General features: G+C 44.8%; 1 long non-coding RNA gene and 1 other non-coding gene across 2 annotated transcripts in view; one reads left to right on the top strand and one right to left on the bottom strand.

The window, feature by feature from the left end:
- Positions 1 to 24731, bottom strand: part of LOC132349602 (uncharacterized) — a 57668-nt gene that overhangs the window by 12072 nt on the left and 20865 nt on the right. The window lies entirely within an intron of this gene.
- Positions 18350 to 18421, top strand: TRNAD-GUC (transfer RNA aspartic acid (anticodon GUC)). Its single transcript has one exon. It is a non-coding gene; the product is annotated as a tRNA-Asp (tRNA).

Here is a 24731-nt window from a genome sequence, read left to right as displayed (position 1 = left end):
GACTAGGAAGATCTATATAAGTAGTCTCAGTCCATGCTACCCCGAGCCAGCAATCTCACGTTAGGGATAGCCTTTCCTCTGCTGTGTACTGTGAAACTTTATCCTCTTTGCCAAGCCAAAAAGGAAAACATTCACTGGTGATTTGGACTGCATAAAAAAATTCAAACTTCTGTACAACCAAAATACCAGAAATGAAGGCAAAAGACAAATGATAAACTGGAAAAATATTTGTAACACATATGGCCATCTAAAGGTTAAAATCTAATCTATATAAAGAGCTCTTATGAACCAATAAGAAAAGAGCAACGCTCCATCAAAAAATTGGCAAAAGATACAAATAGGTAGTTCACAGAAAAAGAGTACTAATGCTTTATAAATTGTGAAAGGAATCACACTGTGCTTATGATTAAATGCTTTATAAACTTTGTCAAGCTGATATTTTATTATTGTTATAACTTACCTTTTTTGTTAATGAAATATATATATATCAATATATTTGGCTGTATATTTGTATGTATCTGGTATTATATTTATATATGATTAATAGCCATTAAAATGTATTCTTCTACTAATTGCTTCTATCTTTTGCCTATTTTTCTATTGAGGTATTATTTCTCTTATTGATTTAAAAAGCTATGTATTCAGCTATTAACCCTTTATACACATTGAATAAAGTCATGGGGGAGAAGCAGAAGAGAATCCCCTTTAACCAAATATCCACTGTGTGTCAGATTCTTTCACATAAATTATCTCATTTATCCTCAAAACAATCCTAGGAAACGGGTGCTCTAATCTCCATTTCACAGCTGAGGACCCCGTGGCTCAGAGACTGGGTAACTTGCTCAAGGACACACAGCTAGCAAAGACTACCTGAACTCTGAAGTGAAAGCTGTGCTCTTCCCTCTCAGTCATGCAAGTGCCCACCCAGAAGGCTCCCAGCTCTCCTGACCATCACGTAATCTCTACCCTGCTGTAACATCTGGGAACCCATATGCAGGGTCAGCCCCAGCTCATTCCTGAACCAACACCAACCGGGCAGAAGTAATGGGTAGGCTAACATTAATCATACCGTCCTTGTTCCAGCACCTTGTGAGTTTGGGGTTGAGTCCTGGACACCTGAGTACCCACTGAGTTGCAATTTCCCCTCCTCACCCTGAGGTCAGGCCAAGTCAGATGCCTACACTTAAAAGAAAAAGGGAACTCATACTAAAGAGGAGTAAGCTATCACTCATCTTCTCTCCTTAAGAGGAAGAGTTGTAATTTGATCGGGTCAGATGCAAGGGCAAGGGGGTCAGGACCACTAAAATCATAACCAGGAGTACAGCCCTTTCTTCTGCCTCCCATCCACATCTGCTACATTTGCTGCTACATTTTCATATGCACCCAATTCATCAGTTCCATCTGATTACCTGCAGTGCCCCAAGCAGGCTTTGCTGTAACGTACCTCCATGCCAGTACACAGGCTTCTCTCTTCCACCTAGTAAATGCTTATACATCCTTCAATTACCAACTCGCCTCTACTGTGAAGGACCCTCAGTCCTTCCCCTCCACTATAAAGGACTCCCAGAGCCCCCCTCCACTAGGAAGGGCCTCTAGACCCTCTTTCCGAAAAAGCAGACGCAGAGCCTCATTCTCTATGCTCCGCAGCCCCCGTGCTGACTTCTGCCATAGCCTTGACTGAGTTTTACTGTGTCTGGGTTCGCCACCCAGCTCAAACAGGGATTTTCTCCGGGGCTTCAGTCACCTCAGCGCCTCCAGCGCCCAGCACAGAGTGATGAATGGATGATGGTCCTTCTGAGCCTAAGGTCTCTCCTCCCCACCCAGCGTGTGCCCAGACTCACCGGGCTGGTTTCTGTTTTAGATCTCACTCTAATTTGTTTCTTTGAGTAATTTGCTTCCTTCCCCAACTTTCACGAAGACTGGTTCCTGTCTCAATCTTGATATGAGGGCCTGATGTACCTCTTGCTTTGTATCACCTGCCAGCTGAACTCCCGCCACTAATTCTGGCTGCTTGCTGGGAGAGTCCTAGAGCCTGGGCTTTCGTGTGAACCCTGCAACTTTTTAAATCCTTCCTGAGCTGGCAGAGTTTCCCCAGCTCCTGCCATACTCCCGGGGTAAATTCAGGACCAGGCCCTAACCCTTCTGGCCCTCTCCATGGTCTTATGGGCGTGAGAAGAGGTCTCCTCATGACCATAAGACTCAAACTTTGGTTGCAACTTGATCCCCTACCATTCTGCCCCCCTCCTACACCACTTCAAGCATGTCAGAAGGCAAATCAGCTGAGTCACTCCTGAGCCCAGCAACATCACAAGCGAAATCAACAGAGCGAGAGGAAATTAGCTCATTCCACAGAGAGGCACTTAGAGCAGGCAGGCAGTCCCAAAGCCCCAGGCAGGCCAGGAAAAGGACCACCTAGATTGTCACTGTGTTGTCCTCTCAGCTATTGCCACTCTACAGAGAGACTTGCTCTCAGGACTTAGCCTGCAGACCCATTCACACCTGAGCAGTCTCTGGCATGGGGGAAGGACCATGGGACCCTACTCAGCTGTCTCCAGGACCCTCATTTTTACACACCTCTTCAAGATGAGCTGCTGGACCAGGGGATGGAGGGGGTGATGTATCCTGAACTCTAGGGGAAGGACCTTTGAAGGTCATTGCTGAGTTGGTCTTTAGATACTAATATCCACTCTGGACCAGCCCCAAAGATTAATAAATCATCATTTCTGCCTTGGAGGGTTCATGGTCCAGCAGATGAAGATGTTCAAGCACTCCAGACTGGGCTCTCATAGAGAAAAGGAAATACAAGTTGAGACAGAAGTCCAAACAAAGCCCCCTTGTGTGGAGTGCGGTTGAAAGGAGAGAGCACTGGCTAGAGGGTGGGGAGAGCTGATTTCATTTTAAGAATTACGTGTTGAGAAGTTCAGATGGTTGTGATACAGAGGGAGCAAAGAGAGATGAAGCTGGAGAGGTAAGGTATAGGAGAGAACTTCATTTTGAAGACCAGATCTCTACAGCAGAATGTTCACTGTGCTCAGGAGCACAGGAGAAGGAACAGACCTGGAAGTGAAAATGACAGGCTTACGTTGGTACACGTTGAGTCTGAAATGCTGGACTAGAATGGAATCCATTTGCTCTGTGTGTTTGACACTTCTTTAGCCTTTCTGAGCAAAGTGGCCATAAACCATAGACCTTGTGCAGGACTCTCTGGATGAGTAGTGATCACAGACTAATCACACTATCTTTTGGGAAGTTTGGATCTATGGGATCAACTTACGTAGCAGAGTGGCCTGCAGAAGCAGTGAGGCAGGAAAGTCACCAGGCAGAAGAGGCTGTGGGGTTGACAGAAGGAGCCTGGCAAGAAGCTATGACCCAGTGAGAGCAAATAGTTGGTAGGGGTAAAAGAAATCAATACACCCACCAGAGGGAGAAGCCAGGAGATGGAAGTAGAGATAGAAAGGTGATAAATCATGAGCATGGTGAAGTAACAAAGGCAGGGAGCAATGGTGCCCATTTATCAGGGAACAACGGAATGTCTGGAAAAACAACAAACATTTTCTATTCATCCACAACTACTGGACTCCAGGGAGAGGTCCAGCTCCTCTCTCCCTGGCTTTGCCTCCAAGCAGGAGGCATGCCAATATGCATGGGCCACAGGCCAGGATACTAACTGGGCCACAGGGCCAAGGGTGAATCTCCCTCCTTTACAATTAGCTCTTTTTTGAAATACTACCTCTGGTCCTCCCATGTGGCTGAGAAGATAAGTGGCCTGGATTTGTTCCCATTTAAGATCTGTGTTTTCAACCCAGCAGTGAAAGCCTGGGGTGGGTGGGTAGGTCAAGACCTGCTGTGGAACTATCCTGCTCAAGGATGAATATATCATCCTTGGGGTTGACATTTCGTACCACTGGAGTGTGGACTGGGGATTGGCCCCATGTCGGGGATAAGACAGAAAGGATATTGTACCATTCAGGTTGTCTGGTTTCCAACAATAGAAACCACATCCGGTTGATGGAAGAAGTTTTCACATACTGAAGTACGGGGAAGTCATTCTGGTTTATACATGATTTGGCTTGAACTTTACGCTAACTAGAACAGCCTGTCCTATGTCCTGTCAAATATGCATTGTACATCTGCTTTAACCATTAAAGAATGCATTTAAAAATAAAAATGGAGTGGCTCTGGTTCAGGCATCCAAAATGGAGCTGGGTGGCCATTGTGGATGTGGTCTCAGACACGTTTCCTGCATCACTGAGAACTTGAGTTTTCTGAACTGTATCAAACTCAAGGACACCACCAGCCATTCTCAAAACAATGTCTACTAGCAGCTGCCACCTCCAACTTCTGGTCTCAAAGTCTCCCCCTTGTAACTGTGTAACCATTTTGACTCCCAACCAATCCTTGCTTAATAAGCATCCTTACTCCTTGCCAGCTACAATCCTAATTCTTGACAAACAACTGTATGTAATTTTTCAATTTTTGCCTATACTGTATAAGCCACTTCCATTTTGGAGTCTGGAGGAACACAATTCAAGCAATTCTTGAGTCTGTGTCTCCCGGGCTATAGTCTTCAGTTTGGCTCAAATAAAACTTTTCTATTCCTACTTGTTTATTATTTCTGTGGACATAGTGGTCCTAAATAGAGACAGTGACTCATTGGAAGAATATCAAGTAGCTCATAGAACTGACGAAAGGGCTGGAAAACTGGCCTCAGAAAAGCCAGCTAAGATTCTATTGCAGGTGCAGTCCTGTTAGGTCATTTCCACCAGTGCTGCTGCCACTAGACAAACACCTCCAACGTGCCGGGCTCTGGCCTCCTCCAAATACAATGGGTACTCAGGTGCTCAAATGGTGAATGTCCTTTTCTGAGGTCAGTTAGGTCTCCCTCCAGCCCAGGTCAAAATAATCCACATTGTTCAATCCGGTGCAAGAGGCCAGAACCTCAGAAAAATGCACACAAAAGTGTACATTTATCTGGCCTTGTTCTCTAGGCACATATTTCTTTCAAAGACTTGGGGAGAAGGAATGAGCAGAAGTGGTTGGGACAGGATGGGTTTCAGGTCTCAGAGAATCCTGCGCCTCCTCCAAATTCCATTATCCCCAACATGACTTAACACAGTTGGCAATCCTGGCCAAGAGAGCTCTAAGCCAAGACCTGAAGGGTGAGTAGCAATTAGCAAGGCAAAGTGATGAGGGGAGGGATCTTCCAAGATATGCAAAGGCTTGGTGCATTTAAGCCACTGAAATTGAGGGACTTCCCTGGTGGTGCAGTGTTAAGAATTCATCTGCCAATGCAGGGGACAAGTGTTCGAACCCTGGTCTGGGAAGATCCCACATGCTGTGGAGCAACTAAGCCTGTGCGCCACAACTGCTGAGCCTGCGTGCCACAACTACTGAAGCCCACACGCCTGGAGCCCGTGCTCCACAACAAGAGAAGTCACGGCAATGAGAAGCCTGTGCACTGCAATGAAGAGTAGTAGGTCCCGCTCGCCACAACTTGAGAAAGCCTGCGCGCAGCAACGAAGACCCAACACAGCCAAAAATAAGTAAATAAATTTATAAGTCACTGAAATTGTTTCCATATGACTGGGAAGATAAGCAAAGGGGATAGTGGGATGAGATGAGCTAGAGAGGAAGAATATAGTAGAGAGTTTGGATTTTATGCTGATGGCAATGGGATGCCATTGATTATTATAAGTTGGGGACAGACATGATGATGTTTGTGCTTTAGGAAAGACAACTGACTCCTGTAAGGATGTTAGTTCCATGAGGACAAGGACTTTGTTTTGCTTTCCACTGTATCACCAGCACCTAACACACAGTAGGAGCTCGATTCATTTCACAATTGTGAAATGAATGAATGAATAAATGACCACTCTAGGAAAAATGTAGCCAGATCATCAGTTAAAAGGTGACACGGAGTCCAAGTATTAAATAACAGGTGTTCTGAACTATAGTGATGGAGAGAAGTGGCCAGATTCATGCCATGTTTGGGAGACAGAATAAATTAGATGTTGGTAGGGGTGTAATGATGCTGGTAGGGGGAATAAGGTATCCAGGATGATACCCTGGTTTCTGACTTAGATAAAGGAATGGCCAGGGTACCATTACCTAAGATATGAAAGACTGGGGTAGAGATGAACAAATTCACATGTCAGAACATTGTTTTAGGTGTCTATGAGACATCCAGGTGGCAACTTCCCTTGGGAAGTTTATTACAAGAGAGGTCCCTGGGAAAGCACACCTACACCCAGATAGACTACCGTTGGAGATGTAGCAGTTCGTTTGGAGAGCAGTGCTAGGGTTTGTGGCAGCTGGGACACATGAGCCCAGGATACTGAGACCCTGGGAAGTTCCACAGCCCAGACTCCAGTGCTGTCTCTGCCCTTGACTCCGCCATTAAAGATTTATGTAATAAATGTTTAAATAAACACCGAGGGCTTATTCTGTGCCGGGTCCTGATGTCTTCTCTTCCCTCTCTCGTTCCCAGGCTCACCATTCTGTTACAACTGCAGGAGGATAGCCAGCCCTGATTTTTTTGGGAGACTGAGCCTAAGCACTGCACCAGAACCTCTTTCTCAGAATTATGTAAGCTAGGACAGAATGCTGGAGCCTCGATTTAATACAACACAGACTGATAAAATTGAGTGCTCAAATCACACACTTGCATTACTTTTAGAGTTAAAATTGCAAAATGAAATTAAAACAAATCGCCTAACAAAATGTTTGTTTATACACATTTTAACAACTCCTTATGTAAGAAACAGAACCCTGTTTTGTCACTGTGCTCTGATCACGTCACTCCCATTTCTCTGTGCTCTCGTGTGAGGCCAGCCTGTCTTGTAGTTGGCAGCTGGGAAATAAGCCAGGAGAAGGCAGGAGGGTAGGGGAGGAATTGAGTAATTTGTGTTCCTAAGTTGCCAAATAGTAACTGCCCTGTGTTTTGGCTTCTCCAGGGTCTGGAGGCGTGGGGATACTGGGGCACTACTTCTGCTCCCAAAACTGCTCTTGGTCATGGTGGTGGGGATTACTGCATCCCTTCACTCTACAAAAGTATGAGTCAAAGAGAACAGTAAAGAAAGGAACAGGTTTGTTAATTATGTTGAGACCATGGTCAAGAGACAGAGCTGTTGCCAGTAGAGAACACTTTTCTATTTTGCTTGGTGTGATAATATCTGACCTTAAGAAGGAATGAAAATAAGGCATGCATTTTGAACCTTGACATACACTTATTAAGTGCTATTTAAATGCTAAATTCATTTAGTTTGAAAATGAAATCATACTCTCACAAAAGTCACTGAAATAACAAAGCACGTGCTGTACAAGGTCTTTCTGCTCTCAGATCCCTTCCTTGTCTTCTCCCTGCATTGCTCTGTCACAGCAGGGCTGACACCGTAGGCTTCTTTCCCAGCCTCCTCTGTCAGTTGGGTGACAGTTGGGTTGAGCATGGGAGGCACTGGTAGAAGACTGGAGAGCAGGAGGCAAGGAGAACCCAGGGTGTTTATCCCCAGCTCTGCCACAGGCGGCATCCTCAGCAGTAGTTGTGCCTTCTTTGTCCCTCCAGCCTAGGTGTGGTAGTGGCTTCCCGTCATTGTTAAGCTCTGAGTTGCTTTGCAGTCCTCCCGTTTGGCTTATCAGTTCTTCCATCATTTATGTAACCAATTCTTTGCCTTGAATTCCCTCTCCTTTAAATATTCGGAGTGGTTCCGTTTTCCTGGTTGAGCCCTGTCTGATATGGGTAATATCGATGGAGAGGGATCACGGGATGGGAGCTTTTTGTTTTTTAAACTGAGGATGGCTACTTTCTGAAAGAAGGTAACAAAGAATCAGAAGCTGTAGTTTGCCTGGGAGTTGTGGGCATGTGGCAGGGGGATGAGCCTGAACTTTCCTGCCTCTGAAATGAATCCAGGTGACAGAGCATGGTGGAGAAAGTACTATCCCTGTGGAATCAGGTAGGGCTCTTAGTGGCAAGCAACAGATACAGACTTGGGCTAACTTAAGGATAAAAAGGATTTATTGGAAGACTATAGGAAAAGTCACAGAATTGTCAAGAAAGCAGAATAGTCAGCTTTTGGAAAGATCAGGAACAAGGGTAGCTCCAGGATCTAGGGAGCAGGAATTAGCAGTCTCTTTAGGAAGCTTGGTTGGAGTAGCTCTACTACATAGGAATCACTTTTGTCCTTGGATCATTCTGCTCCAGATTCAAAATCCAGGGAGGAAGGGAGAGGGTCCAATTAGCATGAATTAAGTGCTTATGATGGTCCAGGGAGAGCAGGACCCCAAGGCCAAGTGCAATGTAGGCAAGGAGTTTCCCCCCAAAGAGAGCAGGTGGAGAGCTGTGTTGTTTGCACCGTGGGGCCACAGTAAAAATAAAGAGTAAGGCAGGAAGGAGTGGCCCCAGAAGGAAACAGGAGCGTTCCCTTCTCTAGCCAAGAAACTGAGCAAGAACCACAATGAAGGCCAATGTGAGGATGACATGGATGTAGCTGGAGATACTGGCTGGGGATCAGATGATCCCTAAGGACTTGCTTCCACCTTTGAGCCAAAGACAGCTGCCTGCTTCCATGTAACTTGGGGCCTGACAGGGGAATCCTCAAACCAATCAATTATGGGGGTGGATGAGATTGGGGGGATGGGGGATAGAGTTCCAGACCCCAGGCCAAAGCCTAGGGCAGGAATAAGTCTTGCTTACTTTGTTTCTCCAATATATTAGTACAGCTTTTGTTTGTACTCAGAGCTCATTAGGACAGAGTTATTTAGCACATTGTATCATTGTTCCTGGAAGCCAAGCTCCAAAAAAGCACTCAAGGGCTCTGGTTAATAGAAGGATCATATGTTCACTCTTTAAGGTGGAATTGGTAGGTGAAGACAGAGGCTCATGAAAGAGACTGGAAAAGATTTACAGGGATCAAGAGGGTAACACGGTTGCCAGCCTAGTCTAAGCTGTGTCCACGTATGGGGTGTAGAAGTGTCTGGTTATATCTCTATAGAACTGATGGGCTTGCCAACCAGATATCTATTGGCATGAGGCTATAAGGGGCTTCATGGGAGAAAATTCACCCTAAGCAAAGAGGGAACCAGAGAACAAGATGACCTAGTGAGTAAGGCCTTCATCCTGGGCAATTCTGAGTTCAGAGAGGGGGCTCCCACTTAGATTTGTGTCCAGTGGACATCATACCTGAATCTTAAGGTGGAGTGGAGAGAGAGAGACTGAACTCGGAGAACTGAAAACATACTGTAAATGGGAAAAGTGAAAGAGGTGCTACCCTAGAGACTTTGTACAGCTCTGTCCCCAAGCAGAGCACAGCTGCTGGTCTTCTGTCGGTCCCCAGGGCATAATACCTTGCTCCTGTGCATCTCAGCATCAGGGGTAATGTCTGGAGAAAGAGAACACTGCCCAGTGATGTAGCTGCATCCACCGGAGTGTGGCTGGAACCAAAAAAGAATATATCTGCGGATGTCTCAGGATAACCTCCGAGGCTTGTAAACACACGTGAGACATCCCTGGGCCCCTGAATAATCTGTTCTGAGATTCTCCCCTGGAAGTGGAAGTTTTATGTTTGAAGCTGGGGGCAAGAGCCATCAAAATACAGGTTATTGGTTGAAGAACATTCCAAACAGGGCATGGTGACAATGATAACATGAATAGCTGCATCTTCGAGGACTAGCCCAGTTGCTATCTTTTAAAAAACGTCTAGTCATCTTCAGCTTGGTAGTGAATCTGCAGTGGAAAAACCTTGCCTGGTACACACATTTATGATAAAGAAGCCTTGTTTCTTAAAGGCTGAGTGCAGGGTTCAGCCTGGGGGCTGGGGGTGAGGGGGTACCCTCCCTCCCTCCCTCCCTCTCTCCCTCACCCCTTCTTTTTCTCCCTCCCTCCCTCTATAGCTCCTTCTCTCCCTCTCTCCATGCTTATCTCCTTCCGTCTGTCTCTATCTTTCTCTTTCTTTCCCTCTTCAGTCTTTTCCTCATCTATTTCAAGACCCTGCAGCAGTTACTTTCACAAAACCTGGTGGCTTATGCCTTCCAAGAGGGGAAGTTCGCAAATTGCAACAGAGTGTTGTTTTGTTTTGTTTTGTTTTTCTTTGTTTTAAAGCTAAGCAGCAGGATCACAGAACCTGCAGGTTTGCTGCCTACTCAGCAGGACAAACAGAGCAGAGCTTGGAAGATGAAAGCCAAGCCTACCAGAAGAAAGGAAACATGAAGGAAGCTCACTGAAAGGGGGAGGAGGCTTTGCTTAAGCCATCGGAATGGGAGAGGGACACTGCCCCAAGCATGTGCTGTTTCCCTTGTCCAGATGGTGTCATTTGCCCTGCAAAACAAGTTAACAGACAACATGATTTGGATGCTCAGAAATAAATGTGTGAGTAAGTCATTTGGGAAATGATGCCCACAGCCATTGTACTTAAACAGAAGAGATTCAACCATATTTGAAAACAACTGCCCCGCATTGCTAGCCTCCAGTTCATTTGAATACTCTGTTTACATTGTATGTTTACCAGCCATATTTGCACAACGAGAACTTCCACCTGCTTGTTGTTTACTTAGGGCACATACTGTATTTACATGGTATAGACCAGAGTGGGAAAACTAGTCATACCAGTTTGGGACTGGAAAGAGTGGGAAGCTCACATGATATGTTCATCTTGGTTTCCCCAGACTCACTCCCCCTGCCACAGGGGTTAGCACATGGTAAACACTATATCTTCATCATCATCACCACCATCATCATCATCACCACCATCCTCTCATCACCTCAGGTAGAATGGTTTACTATGTGCTAGGCACTATTCCTAGAGCTCACAACGCTCAAGGGAAGTATATACTGTTACCAACCAGGGTTCTCGGCCTTCCCCAATCAATACAAATGAACTAGAGGACAGACAAGAAATTCAGGCAAGGCTTTACTGGGGCTCTGGCGACTGCAGGAGGGAGTGAAAACAAGTAACAGGTTCCCTTGCACACTCTCTGAGTAGGGGGCAAGCTGGTTCCTTATATGGGGTGAGGGTAGTGGGTGTGTCCAGGGGTCGGGCCGGAGGGCTGGCTTACGTGTTTTGCCCACCCCTTTGGCGGTGTTGTGTGCAAGGGGCATGCGCAGTACCCTGCTTTTGCTCCTGACACCGTTTTTGCTCTCTGCTCTTCAGAAGTGGCTGTTGGGTTTTTTTGGTCTTTTTGTATCTTTTTGTCCATAATTTGCCCCAACTGCAGCATGCACACAGTTATTTTTAGTCCCTTATAGTTTCTTTGTATTTTGTAGCTCAAGGAGACATTTGTCCAGGTGCAAGCATGGCAGCACTGCAGCAAAGGGTCCCAGGTCCCAGGCCTGTCTCAGTACCACTATTATCTCCATTATACAGATGAGAAAACTGAGGCAGAGTTTCTGAAACTTGCCTATGGTTAAGTAGCGAGTACATGCTACAGCCAGGATGCTAAAGCCAGCATTCAAATCCAGGCAGTCTGGATGCATGTGTTTAGTGCCGGTTGTTATTCAAGACTTTCTATTCAAGATGGCAGATTGAACAAGTGCAACTGATTACTAACCTTCTTCCCCCAAATCCTATTAAATAATCCTACTAAAGTAATAATAGTGCAGGAATTTTTTAAAGGTTTAAATCTACAAAGATGAAGAGGGTGGGAGAGGAGATAATGTCCCCAAGCAGGAATAAAATTTTAGAAGCTGGAGAGCAGATGAACGAATGCGGGTTGACTTAGGAGACCCAGAAAGCTATCTTAAACTGGCTGTGGGAAAAGCCAAGAATCAGAGACCTGTTTTCACAACAGAATCCACCCCCCCTCCAAAAAAAAAGCTCAGGGATTGGTAACACCGCCAGATGGGGCTAGAACAGGAAGATTGGTTTAAAGTCTAAAATGTGGACCCCCGGTTCTCCTCCACAGCCCCAGCAGATTATTCAGAGAAGGTAAAATTGGGCTTCTAGATTTGGGGACGCCAGGTACAATTGAGGCCAGGGGTGTCCTCTGCCGAAAACAATGTTTTCAGACTGCATGTTGAAACTCCCACTCATTTCTTCTTTCAAAGCTGCTAGGATGCCAGGATCATACCCTCTAGGCAGGAGTGTGGCCAACCCTTCTCTCTGGGGAATCTGCCCAGCCTAAGAAGGGTCTAACAAATGGATCCTGGGGGTCACCTCACAGTGAAGTTCTCAAACCACATGCCCAAGCCAAGTGCAAAGAGCTTCTGATTAGTTTTTTGGTGCTTTCCTCTTATGTATTATCAGGTAACCTAAACTTCTAAACCTAAATCTAATCTAATCATCCAAACAACCACTAAACATCCCCAAACATTTGAGAAAAGCTCCAATGTGAAAGATAGAAATCCAAACTAACAGGTGCAATTTGAAGGAATTCAAGATGATAGACAGGAGATAAGATTAGACACTGCACCCATGAAAAAAGAACAGGGTGTTATAAAAGGGGGATCAATCACATCAAGAAAGAAGCCTTGGAAATAAAAGCAGCTATAATGGAAAGGATGGAATCATTTTGCTTGGATATTTAGAGGATGTTGCTGCGTGGTCTTCCCTCTTCTACTTGCAAAGTCTGATGCCATTATGATTTTGATATTTTCTATGAAAATCGTTTTAACTCTCTAGAAGCTTTTAGGATCTTCTGTCACCAGTGATCTGATATTCCTCAAAGATGTGATTTGGGGGTAGAAATATTTTCAGTGTTTGTTTTGGCTATTCTTTAGAATCTTTGTATCTGAAAACTCACATTTTCTGGGATATTTCAATTATTTTCAATATTTTTCTACTACTTATTGGATAATTTCCTTCCAACTGTTCTCTCTGTTCTTTATTTTTGGAACTTCTATTACTCAATTGTTGTACCTCCTCATTGGTGCCCAAATTCTCTCATATTTCCTTTCTTATTGTCCATCTATTTATCATTTTGTCTTTCAGAGAGATTTCCTCATTTCCACCTCATTTCTGGGCCAGTCCTGTCTAGGGAACCCCAGGAAGTCTGGATTGGAGAATCCAGGGAGGCAAGCCCTCCAGGGAGACTGTGACATCCTCTGATGTGGCATCCATCTTCCGATAGTGTTTGAGCTGTAGGTGTGGCGGACGGTATTGGGAGCAAACCCCCGTCTGGCTCTCTTGATGCTGTAGTACTGAGACCTCGCTATGACCCTCTTGTCCATAGCCCCTCCTCAGCTTTCCCAGCCTCCAATCCAAATCATTTTCATTCTGCCCCTAGAGCGGAAGCTATAGATAGAAGTGGGGGAATTGGGAATGTAAGATTGTCTTCTGAACCCTGGTGTATTAATACATCCCTTTAAAGCCACTCTTGCTACTGACCATCCCAAAGAACTGGATTCTATGAGTGCCCAGGGAATGACCAAGACTCCAGTTTAGGTACTCCCTTCAAAGAGCCAATGCCTGGGTAAAAGGCAGGGGTCAATCTGATAGTCTCCTATAGCAGTTTAGGGACTCACAACTCGTCAGGAACATGGGACAGGAAGATTTTTGTTAGACCTCAGGTAACACACCGTTGCCTAGGCCTTGCTGCGTCCTGGGATGCCAGAGGACTTGTTTCCTTAGCAATGATAATCATGTGACAGGAACACACAGAGATCCACAGATGTTGCTTAGCAACTAGGCAGCACCTGCTGGGGCTCTAGGCCGGCAGCTTGGGCTGGGGAGCTTGGCTTTGAACTTGGAAACTCCCATCAGGGCTGGCAAAAGGGGGAAGACCTAATTTTGGCACATCCAGTTTTGGCCCTGGGCTTTTGCAGGGATGGCTGAGGTACAAATGGGGAAACTGAGGCAGAGGGGACTGGCTTTCCCATAGTGATGGGATGTGGGAAGTAGTGGCAGATGTGGGAAGGGCAGGGCTGGACAGGAGAAGTGACTGTTGGGCTGATGTGGGGAGCAGTTCTCTGTCTGACCCACCCTGGAGAAAACTCTGACATCTCAGAGGATGGGTCTCCAGAACCCTGAGGACGGATGTGTCTGGTTCAGGACCCAACTCCACAGGGCTTTTCAGGAAGTCGAATCAAGCCAGAGCATTTGGGCCCTCAGCATCAGTCCAAGGAGAATTTCCCTCTGCAAGAAATCAGAGCTCTTCACAATGGGCAGATATTGGTGGTGGTCAGGAGGTACAAGCAACCATCCTCAGGAACCTGGCTCTTCAAGGACAGGGCCACAGGGAGCTGTCCATGGTTTGGGTGTCCTCCCCACCTGCTCTCCCTCTGACCTCTGCCAGGGCACAGTTGGCTGGAGGGAGGCTGTGGAGTTACACTGCTTGGGATTTTGAATTCAGCTTCCTTTCCCAAGGGCAAGGGATTACATTTTGTGTTTCTGTTTCTCTATCTGTACAACGGCAATGATAAGAATGACCACTTCATGGATCATCGTAAGGATTAAATGAGTTAAACCATGAAAAAGTGATTATCGCACTTCTTGGCATACAGTATAAGTACTCAGCATACTCCCACCCCAACCCTCCGCCCCCAGCAACTGGCCCAAGAGACAGATTCACCACGTTTTCTCTCATCTCTCTTGATGCTCCCAAAGCCCCCTTCCCCTGAGGAGCTTGCCGAGGGTTTGAACATCCTTGATCAGGATTTTGTTTAGTGAGCCAATGCTTCTCCAAACTTTCTTGCCCCAAACACCCCCATTCTTTACGCTGGTGGTGCTAGAAAATTGCATGTGTAGCATGTTGCTTTAAGAGCTAATTATTAGAGAAATGCAATTCAAAACCATAAGGAGGGGGCTTCCCTGCTGGTCCAGTGGTTAAGACTCAACGCTTCCACTGCAGGGGGTGCGGGTTCAATCCCTGGTCAGGGAACTAAGATCCCGCATGCCATGTGGCACGGCCAAAAAATTAAACAAACAAACAAACAAACAAAAACACTACAATGAGGTACCACCTCACACCAGTCAAAATGGCCATCATCAAAAAATCTACAAACAGGGCTTCCCTGGTGGCGCAGTGGTTGAGAATCTGCCTGCCAATGCAGGGGACACGGGTTCGAGCCCTGGTCTGGGAAGATCCCACATGCTGCGGAGCAACTGGGCCCGTGAGCCACAATTACTGAGCCTGCGCGTCTGGAGCCTGTGCTCCGCAACAAGAGAGGCCGCGATGGTGAGAGGCCCGCACACCGCAATGAAGAGTGGTCCCCACTTGCCGCAACTAGAGAAAGCCCTCGCACAGAAACGAGGACTCAGCACAGTCATGAATAAATAAATAAATAAATAAAAGAACGTGAATTTCCTTAAAAAAAAAATAGTTATAAAAAAAAAAATCTACAAACAATAAATGCTGGAGAGGGTGTGGAGAAAAGGGAACCCTCCTACACTGTTGGTGAGAATGTAAATTGTTTCAGCCACTATGGAAAAGAGTATGGAGGTTCCTCAAAAAACCAAAAATAGAACTACCATATGATCCAACAATCCCACTCCTGGGCATATATCCGGACAAAACCATAATTCGAAAAGATACATGCACCTCAATGTTCACTGCAGCACTATTTACAATAGCCAAGACACGGAAGCAACCTAAATGTCCATTGACAGACGAATGGATAAAGAAGATGTGGTACATATACACAATGGAATATTACTCAGCCATAAGAAGGAATGAAATAATGCCATTTGGACACAGAGATTATCATACTAAGTGAAGTAAGCCAGACAGAGAAAGACAAATATCATGTAATATCACTTATACGTGGAATCTAAAAAAAAAATGATACAAATGAACTTATATACAAAACAGAAATGGACCCACAGACATAGAAAACAAACTTATGGTTCCCAAAGGGGAAAGCAGGGGAGGGATAAATTAGGAGTTTGCGATTAACATATACACACTACTATATATGAAATAGATAACCAACAAGGACCTACTGTAGAGCACAGGGAACCATACTCAGTACTTTGTAATAATCTATAATGGAAAAGAATCTGAAAAAAAATAGATATATCATACATCCCTTCTCCGAGCCTCCGTGTTCTCAACTGTAGTACAGGAAGTGACAGCACCTAACCTCCTCGGTATGAGATAGGACCGACTTTTGATAAATGTTAGCGATGTTGACGTGTGTTGATAGAGGCAGGACCTAAGATTTCTCTCTTTCTGTGGATGACATCTTTGTAGGCTGGCTCCAAATGAGACTGTGAGGCCAAAGGGGATCACTGATTCCCGCGGTCCCTCAAAGTGAAAGAGGAAACAGTTAAAGCAGCTCGTGGTTGAAGTGCCCCCCATCTCTACCCTGAGCGGATGCTGGCAGCTGCAATAGCAGCTTTGCCCTCCTGGACCCAAGACCCTGACTTTGCTGCTCTCTGGTACCGAGGGAATCCCGGCCAGCCTGCCTCAGGCCTTCTCCCTGCCCTTCACTCCAGCTGGCCCTGGGGCCCCTCAGCTTGCCCCCTCTCCCTCCAAGAGGAGGCTGGTGCCTGCTCTTCCTTCTTTCTCAGCTGGGCTTGTTCCCCAGATGACCCTACAGCTGCATCTTTCCAAAATTAGCTGGATCCTGCATTTGACTCTGGTAATGAATTACCCAAATTGAGTAGTTAACTGGTTCACAGGAAGATAATTAGATTTGCTGAGTCCCTGTTACAGGCAAATAAAGAGGAGGATTGTTTCTCAATTGCCTTCATTAAAGGGAGTTGCTCTCATCCAGGGGCCCTGCCCTGGAGGCCATCAGGGCCCTGTAGGGTTCCCTAGCGCTCCTGGTGCTGCATTCCCAAATAGAGAGTCAGGTGATACAGTGTAGCCAGTGCAGGCTTCCGACTCTAAAAGGCTGGGGTTGAAGCCCCAGCTCCACCACTTACCACCTTTGTGACCTTGGACATGTGATACAACCTCTCTGAGCCTCACTTTCCTCATCTGAAAATGGGAATAGTGTTGTGTGCCTCACAGGGGTATTAGAAGAATTGAATGATATAATGTAAAAAAAATACATGGTTCTTCACTCATTGATAAATTTTTCATTGATAAAGTTCATGAAGTTCATTGTTCGTTGATGAAGTGTTCATTGGTTGGGAGCTAGTTTACCATAGTATCATCATTATTGTTGCCACCACAGCACCATGCCTCCCTATCATGGAAACAGAACAGATTCTCTCAGCCAGTGAAACATACATGGAACCAGGGGAACGTTAAGCCAACATTAAATCCAGCATTATATGCTGATTGATGCAGAGCTTACACAGGATGGGGAAGATGTGAGGGTCTCTTCCAGCCTATTCAGCTCGTCCCCTGTCCTCCTGATATTGGCTCTGCCTTTTGGACCTAGGCTCTCTGGGTCACCATGTGGCCACCCATCTCTCAGCAGCAAGTTCCCAGAAACCCCCTCCTAAACACAGCATCTCATACCCACCTATGAGACCCAGCCCCTTGACCTTTTAAAATTTCATTTACTCCTCTCAAGCCCAGCACCCTCTAGGGTTTATCACTCTGACACTTCTGGTAGGTATAGATCTACATGTAGAAGTCAAGGGAGTTCTCTGGTGGCCTAGTGGTTAGGATTCCAGGCTTTCAGTGCCATAGCCCAGGTTCAATCCCTGGTCGGGGAACTGAGATCCCTCAAGCCCCTCGGCATGGAAAAAAAAAAAAAAAGGAAGTCAAAAGCCAGACCTTTGATTGGCAGTTCTGGAGCCAGACTGCTTGAGTTTGAATTCAGTGTGGGCATCTGTTGTGCCCTTATAAAATGGGGTTGATAACAGTAGTATCCACGTCATAGAGTGATTATGACTAAATACATGTGTGGCGATTAGAGCACTGCTTGGAATTTGTAAGTGCTCAAAAAGTGCTATCTATTATTACCATCTAGTTCTGACGTTGGATTAGGGCAAGGAAAGGTCTATAGATAGAATGGAGAAAGGCAGGGCCAGAGGGCTTCACCTGGGTATGGACTCAGAGTGGAATATCTTAGAGACACTTGGACCATCTCCACTGGGAAGATTAACTTCTGGGTATAATTTCTCATATCCTCTTAGGTAACTATGTTGTATTGTCTCGTTTCTGCTCGAACCCTTAACAGTTCATCCTCCGGACTCACTCTCAGCGGATAATTTTGCTTTTTGTTTCACTGAGAATATACAAGTGATTGGAAAAGAACTTTGACAAGCACACATTTACTCCCCACCTGGACTCTGTCCACATATCCTGCTTTCCTTTCTGTCACTATAGATGAACTGCCTGTGTTCTTTCCCAAGGCCAACCTTTGCCTTATCACTAGATACCATCCTTTCTTTCTTACTCAAGGACATCACTCCAGCAATTTACTATCTCTTTCCTGCAGCATCATTTTTTTTTTCTACTGGAACATCCTATCAGCATAAAAATATGCTTTATTTCTTCATTATAAAAAACAAAGCAAGGGAGTTCCCTGGTGGTCTAGTGGTTAGGATTCAGCACTGTCACTGTTGTGGCCCAGGTTCAATCCCTGGTTGGGGAACTGAGATCCCGCAAGCTGAGTGGTAAGGCCAAAAAGAGAAGCAAAACCCTCTTGATCTCACAACCTTTCCAGCTATTACCTCACTGCTTTGCTTCCCTGTACAGCAAAACTTGTTGAAAGTAGTTGTTAATAAATGCTGTGTCCAAATTTTTCTCCTCCCATTCTCTCTTGAATCCACTCTACTTAGGTTTTCACATCCACCACTCTACCAAGACTGGATTATTGTAATCCCTAATGGCCTCCATATTGCTAAATCCAGTGGTCAATGGACAGTTATTATCTTGCTTGACCATGAGTTGGAGAGGGGTTATCTGGCCACCAAATCTCTCTTTCTTCCTATCTGGACCATATCTCCTAAACTTATCTGTAGTTACATATGGCCATATGACTGGGTTCTGGCCAATGGAATGTGGGTGGAAGGGAGTTATGCAACTTCCAAGCCTGACTCATAGAAACGTCTTGTACTGGATATTTGCTCCTCCAGATCCACTCCTCACCTTGCTCACGCTGTTATGTGCCGCGGGAGCCTAACCACTAGGGAATTTTATCAATGAGCCTTCTGGTTTCTGGTTGGGTTGAGTCAATGGGAGGTACCTGCAGGAGACTGGAGGGAGAGAACAGAGTGAGGTCAGGGTATTTGTTCCCCTGGCTCTCTCCTGTGGGGTTGAGCTGGCTGTTTTCCTCTGATTCAAAGCTTCAGTCCGGCATCCCTCCCCATGTATTTCTTTCTCTCCCCCATTTCTACTACCGTTTACTTTCCCTTGTCTCTTCAGACCTGGGGTGGTAATAGCTCCCACTATCAACCATATCAGAGTTATAGGAATCCTGTAATAGTTTTCCTGCCCCTGCTCACAGCTTTTTTTTTTTTTTTTTTTTTTTAACTTTTTGGCCGTACTGCACAGCATGTGGGATCTTTGTCCCCTGACCAGGGATGGAACCCGCGTTCCGTGCATTGGGAGCGCAGAGTCTTAACCACTGGACCACCAGGGAAGTCCTGCTCACACTTTTATAGGCAGTCTCTTTGTTAAACCTTTCTCAAATTACCCAGCTTGAATGTGTCCTGTTTCTTGCCAGACTCTTTACCAATACATTTCCCGTGCACCATCCTCATCTGCAACCCCCATTTACTGGCTGACATCGGCACCTTTAGTGACCTTGAAAACCACAAGTTGAGGGACTTCCCTGGTGGCACAGTGGTTAAGAATCTGCCTGCTAATGCAGGGGACATGGGTTCGAACCCTGGTCTGGGAAGATCCCACATGCCGCGGAGCAACTAAGCCCGTGCGCCACTACTGAGCCTGTGAGACACAACTACTGAGCCTATGTGCCACAACTACTGAAGCCTGCATGCCTAGAGCCCGTGCTCCACAACAAGAGAAGCCTCCACAATGAGAAGCCCATGCACTGCAATGACGAGTAGTCCCCACTTGCTGCAACTAGAGAAAGCCTGCACGCAGCAAGCAGCAAAGACCCAATGCAGCCAAAAATAAATAAATAAAATTGAAAAAGAAAACTGCAAGCTGAAGATGACTCAGCCTCTGGCATCATGGGACCCTGATTATCATCATGGAGCAGAGAACCGCTTCTCCTTTCCTTTTATCCTTCCCCTCTGCTGCTGAATATACTTTATACGAGTGAGAAATAAACATATTGCCTATGCCACTGAGACATGGGGATGTCTCTATCATGGTAGCTTAGTTCTGCTGGGACTAATACAACCTACCTGCAGTATTTGGCACAGTTGATGATTCTCTGTTCTTGGAAACACTTCCTGTGCTTACTTCCATGACGGTGCATTCTTCTAGTTTTCCTTCTACTTCAATAACTAGTCTTTATTAGTCTTCTCTGTTGCTTCTTCCTCATCTCTCCAACTAAGTTGGATTTCCCCAGACTCAGTCCTTGATCCTCTTCTTTATCTCCACTTACTTCCTGGTGACCTCATCCAGTCTCATGGCTCTAAACACCCCCAGATTTATATCTCCAACCCTGACTTCTCTCAAGAACTCTTGGCTTGCATATCCAACTACTTGCTTGATATCCTTCTTTAGATGTCTAATAGCATCTCAGACATAACACGTCCAAAATTAAATTTCAGACCTCTTCGAAACTTGCTCATCCTATAGCTTCGCCATGTCAGGAAACAGCAACTCCATGCTTCCAATTGCTCAGCCCCAAAACCTTGGTCTATCTCTTTTTCTCTTACCCTATGTTCCATTTGTCAGCAAATCCTATCAGCTCTGTCTTCAAAATATATTCAGAATCTAACCGTTTTACCGCCTGTGCTATCTTGGCCTCAGGAGGTACCAGGATTTGAGAAGGGAAACAGTCCTGCCACATCACTGTCAGCATCATCTATTACTGAATCCTAGCCTTGAACTGGTTTGATTGTGGATTCTTCCAAGAACTCTTTCCTAAACCCCATCAAATCTTCCTGGTTCTCTCCTCAGACACAGACCTATAGACCAGACTGTTTCCAGAGAACTCATTCTCCCATCCCAGCAGACATAGGGCATCAAGACCTCCTATAAGGAACATTCAGCAGAGGAATGGGATAAGCACCATTAACAGCTTTTAGCACAATTTGAACTGGTTCTGGGGTGGGAGAATAAATAGTTTTGAGGAGATCTTCACCCCCAAAACCTCAAAGAATGGCCACTGGATCCTCATTGAGCTCTGTTTCCCTAGAGGAGAAATTGACCTTCTCCTTAGGATTCCAAAGATATTTATCTGGGTCATTCCCCAGATAAATATAGGTAAGTATAAAAGATAGGTCATTCCTATCAACCAAAGGATGGATGTTGACACAGTCAGGAGCTCACCTGGGAAGTCTGGATCCCATAGAAGCCAGAGTGATGCTTTACTGACTCCCAATAATGTATTTTAAGCAGAAGAATGGCATGACTATATTTGTAACCTAGAAAAGGTTACTCTGAAAAACAAAACAACAAAAACAAAATAAAGGGATTACCTTGGAGGCTGATGTGAAAAATGAACTGACGAGGGACAAGAACGGATGGAGAGAGACCAGGAAGGTGTGGCAGCAATCTATATGTTGAGAGGAGATGAGTGGGGTGATCTGAGGAAAGGCGATGCAAATAAGGATGGGGGGAAATGGCTGAATTCAAGAAACAGTATTCTCTTTTCTTTAGAAGGAGTGATCTTTCTAAAAAGCACCTCGAATAGCATGATTCTCTAAAGTTCTTCCATAGCTGCCCAGGGCCTCCAAGCTGGAGCTCAAAGTCCTCAGCATGGCTCATCTCAGCTCTGTGTACACCACAGGCTCTGCCATCCTGAGATGCTGTCAGTGCCCCGTAAGCACGAGGGGAGCTCAGGCACCCAAAGGTTTGCACAAAAAAATTCTTTCATGCTTCGTGTGCCTTATTCCCAAAATTTCTGTCCTGTGGCTTCTGTCCCAACCACTAAAATACTATCACCAAGTTCATCAATGACTTTCTTCTTGTTAAATCTAAAATACATTTTGAATTCTTATCTTATTTGATCTCAGTGAACTCAACATTTGGCTACTTCTGCTTCTTGAAATAAATAAATAAATGTATATATATATATATATATATATATATATTTCCCATTTTTATAGTATGTGCTCAGCCCTATTCTGGGTGCAAGGGATAGAGTGTTGGGAAAATCAGACATTATTCTCAGCCTCAAATAAGATGTGAAGTGGTCCAACCAAGGATAGAAGTGGAGGGGGCACTTCCCTGGTGGCGCAGCAGATGAGACTCCGTGCTCCCAATGCAAGGGGCCCAGGTTCGATTCCTGATCAGGGAACTAGATCCCACATGCATGCTGCAACTAAGAGTTCGCATGCCACAACTAAGGAGCCTGCCTTCTGCAACTAAGACCCGGCGCAACCAAATAAATAAATAAATATTAAAAAAAAAAAAGGATAGGAGTGGAGGAACACTAGCAATTTAAGGAGAGGAATAAAAAGCCAAGCAACTTGGTCTGTTATTATTTATCATGGTTTTGGAGGTTCTAGAAAATGCCAAGCCACTTGTTGCCGAGCACGGGCTTTAGGTGCATGGGCTTCAATAGTTGTGGCTCGTGGGCTCTGGAGCGCAGGCTCAGTAGTTGTGGCACATGGGCTTAGGTGCTCTGTGGCATGTGGGATCTTCCTGGACCAGGGATCGAACCCATGTCCCTTGTATTGGCAGGTGAATTCTTAACCACTGCACCACCAGGGAAGTCCCTAAAAATATCTTATTTTCTAATGTTATTGTTTAATAACAAAATGCAAGAGGTTCCACTAAAAAAAAAAATTATATGAATAAGATAATTTGATAAGGCATCTTCTTACAAGATAAATATATAAAAAATCCATAGCATTTCTCTCATTTTACTAATAAATACCTAGAAATGGAAATGGGGAAATATTCTATTAATAATAACTTCAAAACATCAAGAATATTTAAGAATACATTTAATAAGAAAGGCATAGGAGGGAACCCCCTGGCTGTCCAGTGGTTAGGACTCATTGCTCTCACTGCCCGGGTTCAATTTCTGGTTGGGGGACTAAGATCCCACAAGCCACTTGGCACGGCCAAAAAAAATTATATTAAATTAACAAGTCAAAAACTTAAGAAATAATTATAAAAAAGGAAAGGCATAGGAAAAGCTGTATAAAAACGGTACAGTTTATTGGAAGACATAAAGAAATCAATAAAAAGTGGAGGGAAAGCTTAATACAAAAATGTTAATTTTCTCCAAATTTATATGTCAATTTATTGGAATTCCATTTAGATTACCATAGGGTTTTGTTTGAATTGGATAAAGTGACCTCGTAGGGAAGAACAAATGCCTGAAAACTATGAAGAGTCTTATATCATCAGATATTAATTAATAGAGAAGAGCAAACTGAGGTAACAAGATTTTACATCCACTAGACTGCTAAAGAACAAAAAGGAACTACTGCTGGTGAGGATGTGGAGAAATGGTGCTCTCATACATTGCTGATGGAAATGTAAATGATGCAGGGAATTCCCTGGCAGTCCAGTGGTTAGTACTCTACGCTTTCACTGCTGAGGGCCCAGGTTCAATCCCTGGCTGGGGAACTAAGATCCGACAAGCCACGGGGCAGAGCAAAAAAAAAAAAAAAAAAAAAAAAGGAATGTAAATGATGCAGGCTTTCTGGAAAGCAATCTAGTAACATCTATTAAAATTTAAAATACATACACCCTAAAAAAAAGTACATATACCCTTCATCCTTCATCCAGCTAGCCTACTTTTAGGATTCTATCCCTCAGAAACAACAGCAACACTACACAAGAACATATGTTTACTACTTCATTGTGTTAATAGTGAAAGAAAAATTGGAAACAAAGCAAATGTCCAATAATGGGAGGATTGGGGAATCAGGTCTGGTACTTGTTTGAAGTCACCAAAAAATATGAATTAGAGCTATACTAATTGACATGGATAGAATTTCACAAGGTTGTATTGACTGAAGAAAACAAGATGAAGAAAGTATTTTTTCCCTCCCTGAAAATAACGAAAAAAACCTATACAGTAAGTCCCCTACATATGAACCTTCAAGTTGCGAACTTTCAAAGATGTGAACATGCGTTCACATGTCCAGTCACATAAGTTAGTTCACTTGTCTGGTGTACATTGTCATGTGCGTGCATCCTCTACAAGTGTTTGTGCTTTTGTGTACTTTACTGTACAGTACTGTATAGAGTACAGTAGTACAGTATCTTTATTTCAAGCCCAGGATATCCAGAAGCAAGTGTAAAAGCAGCGGATGTAGAGCTGGTACTGCTAAGAAGTGCAAAGAGAGACAAGGAGGAAGAAGGAGTAACTGAAGAACCGAAGAGATTCACGACACAGGCAATGGCAAGGGGATTTTCTTTATTTGAGGAGGCACTTAGTTTTTGAGGCACAGGATCCGAACGTAGAACAGTACACGAAGGTCGCAGCAGCCATTCAGAATGCAATCCAGTGCTACCGTTGTCATCTATGATGAGAAAAAAAGAGCTACTACCCAGACATCACTGGATTATTTTTTCAAGAGGGTAGACAGAATTGAATCCAGCAAGGAACCAGAACCTAAGCCATCAACGTCAGGCGTGAGTGAAATTGCAGCTTGCCCTCCATCTCCTATTGTTGACCATCCTTCAGCTCTACCATCTCCCACCTCCTCTCCCTCCTCCAATCAGTAACTCTTCTTGCCTGTTCACTCGATGCCAACCTCTGTATGCCAGCTGTTGTACTGTACTACTGTACTTTTCAAGGTACTGTACTGTAAGATTAAAAATGTTTTATTTTTGGGGGTTTTAAAAAATGTATTATT

This window comes from Balaenoptera ricei, chromosome 15, assembly GCF_028023285.1.
Source record: "Balaenoptera ricei isolate mBalRic1 chromosome 15, mBalRic1.hap2, whole genome shotgun sequence".
Taxonomy (NCBI): domain Eukaryota; kingdom Metazoa; phylum Chordata; class Mammalia; order Artiodactyla; family Balaenopteridae; genus Balaenoptera; species Balaenoptera ricei.
The sequence above is the reverse complement of the archived record's forward strand: the minus strand, read 5'-3'. Positions and strand labels throughout refer to the sequence as shown.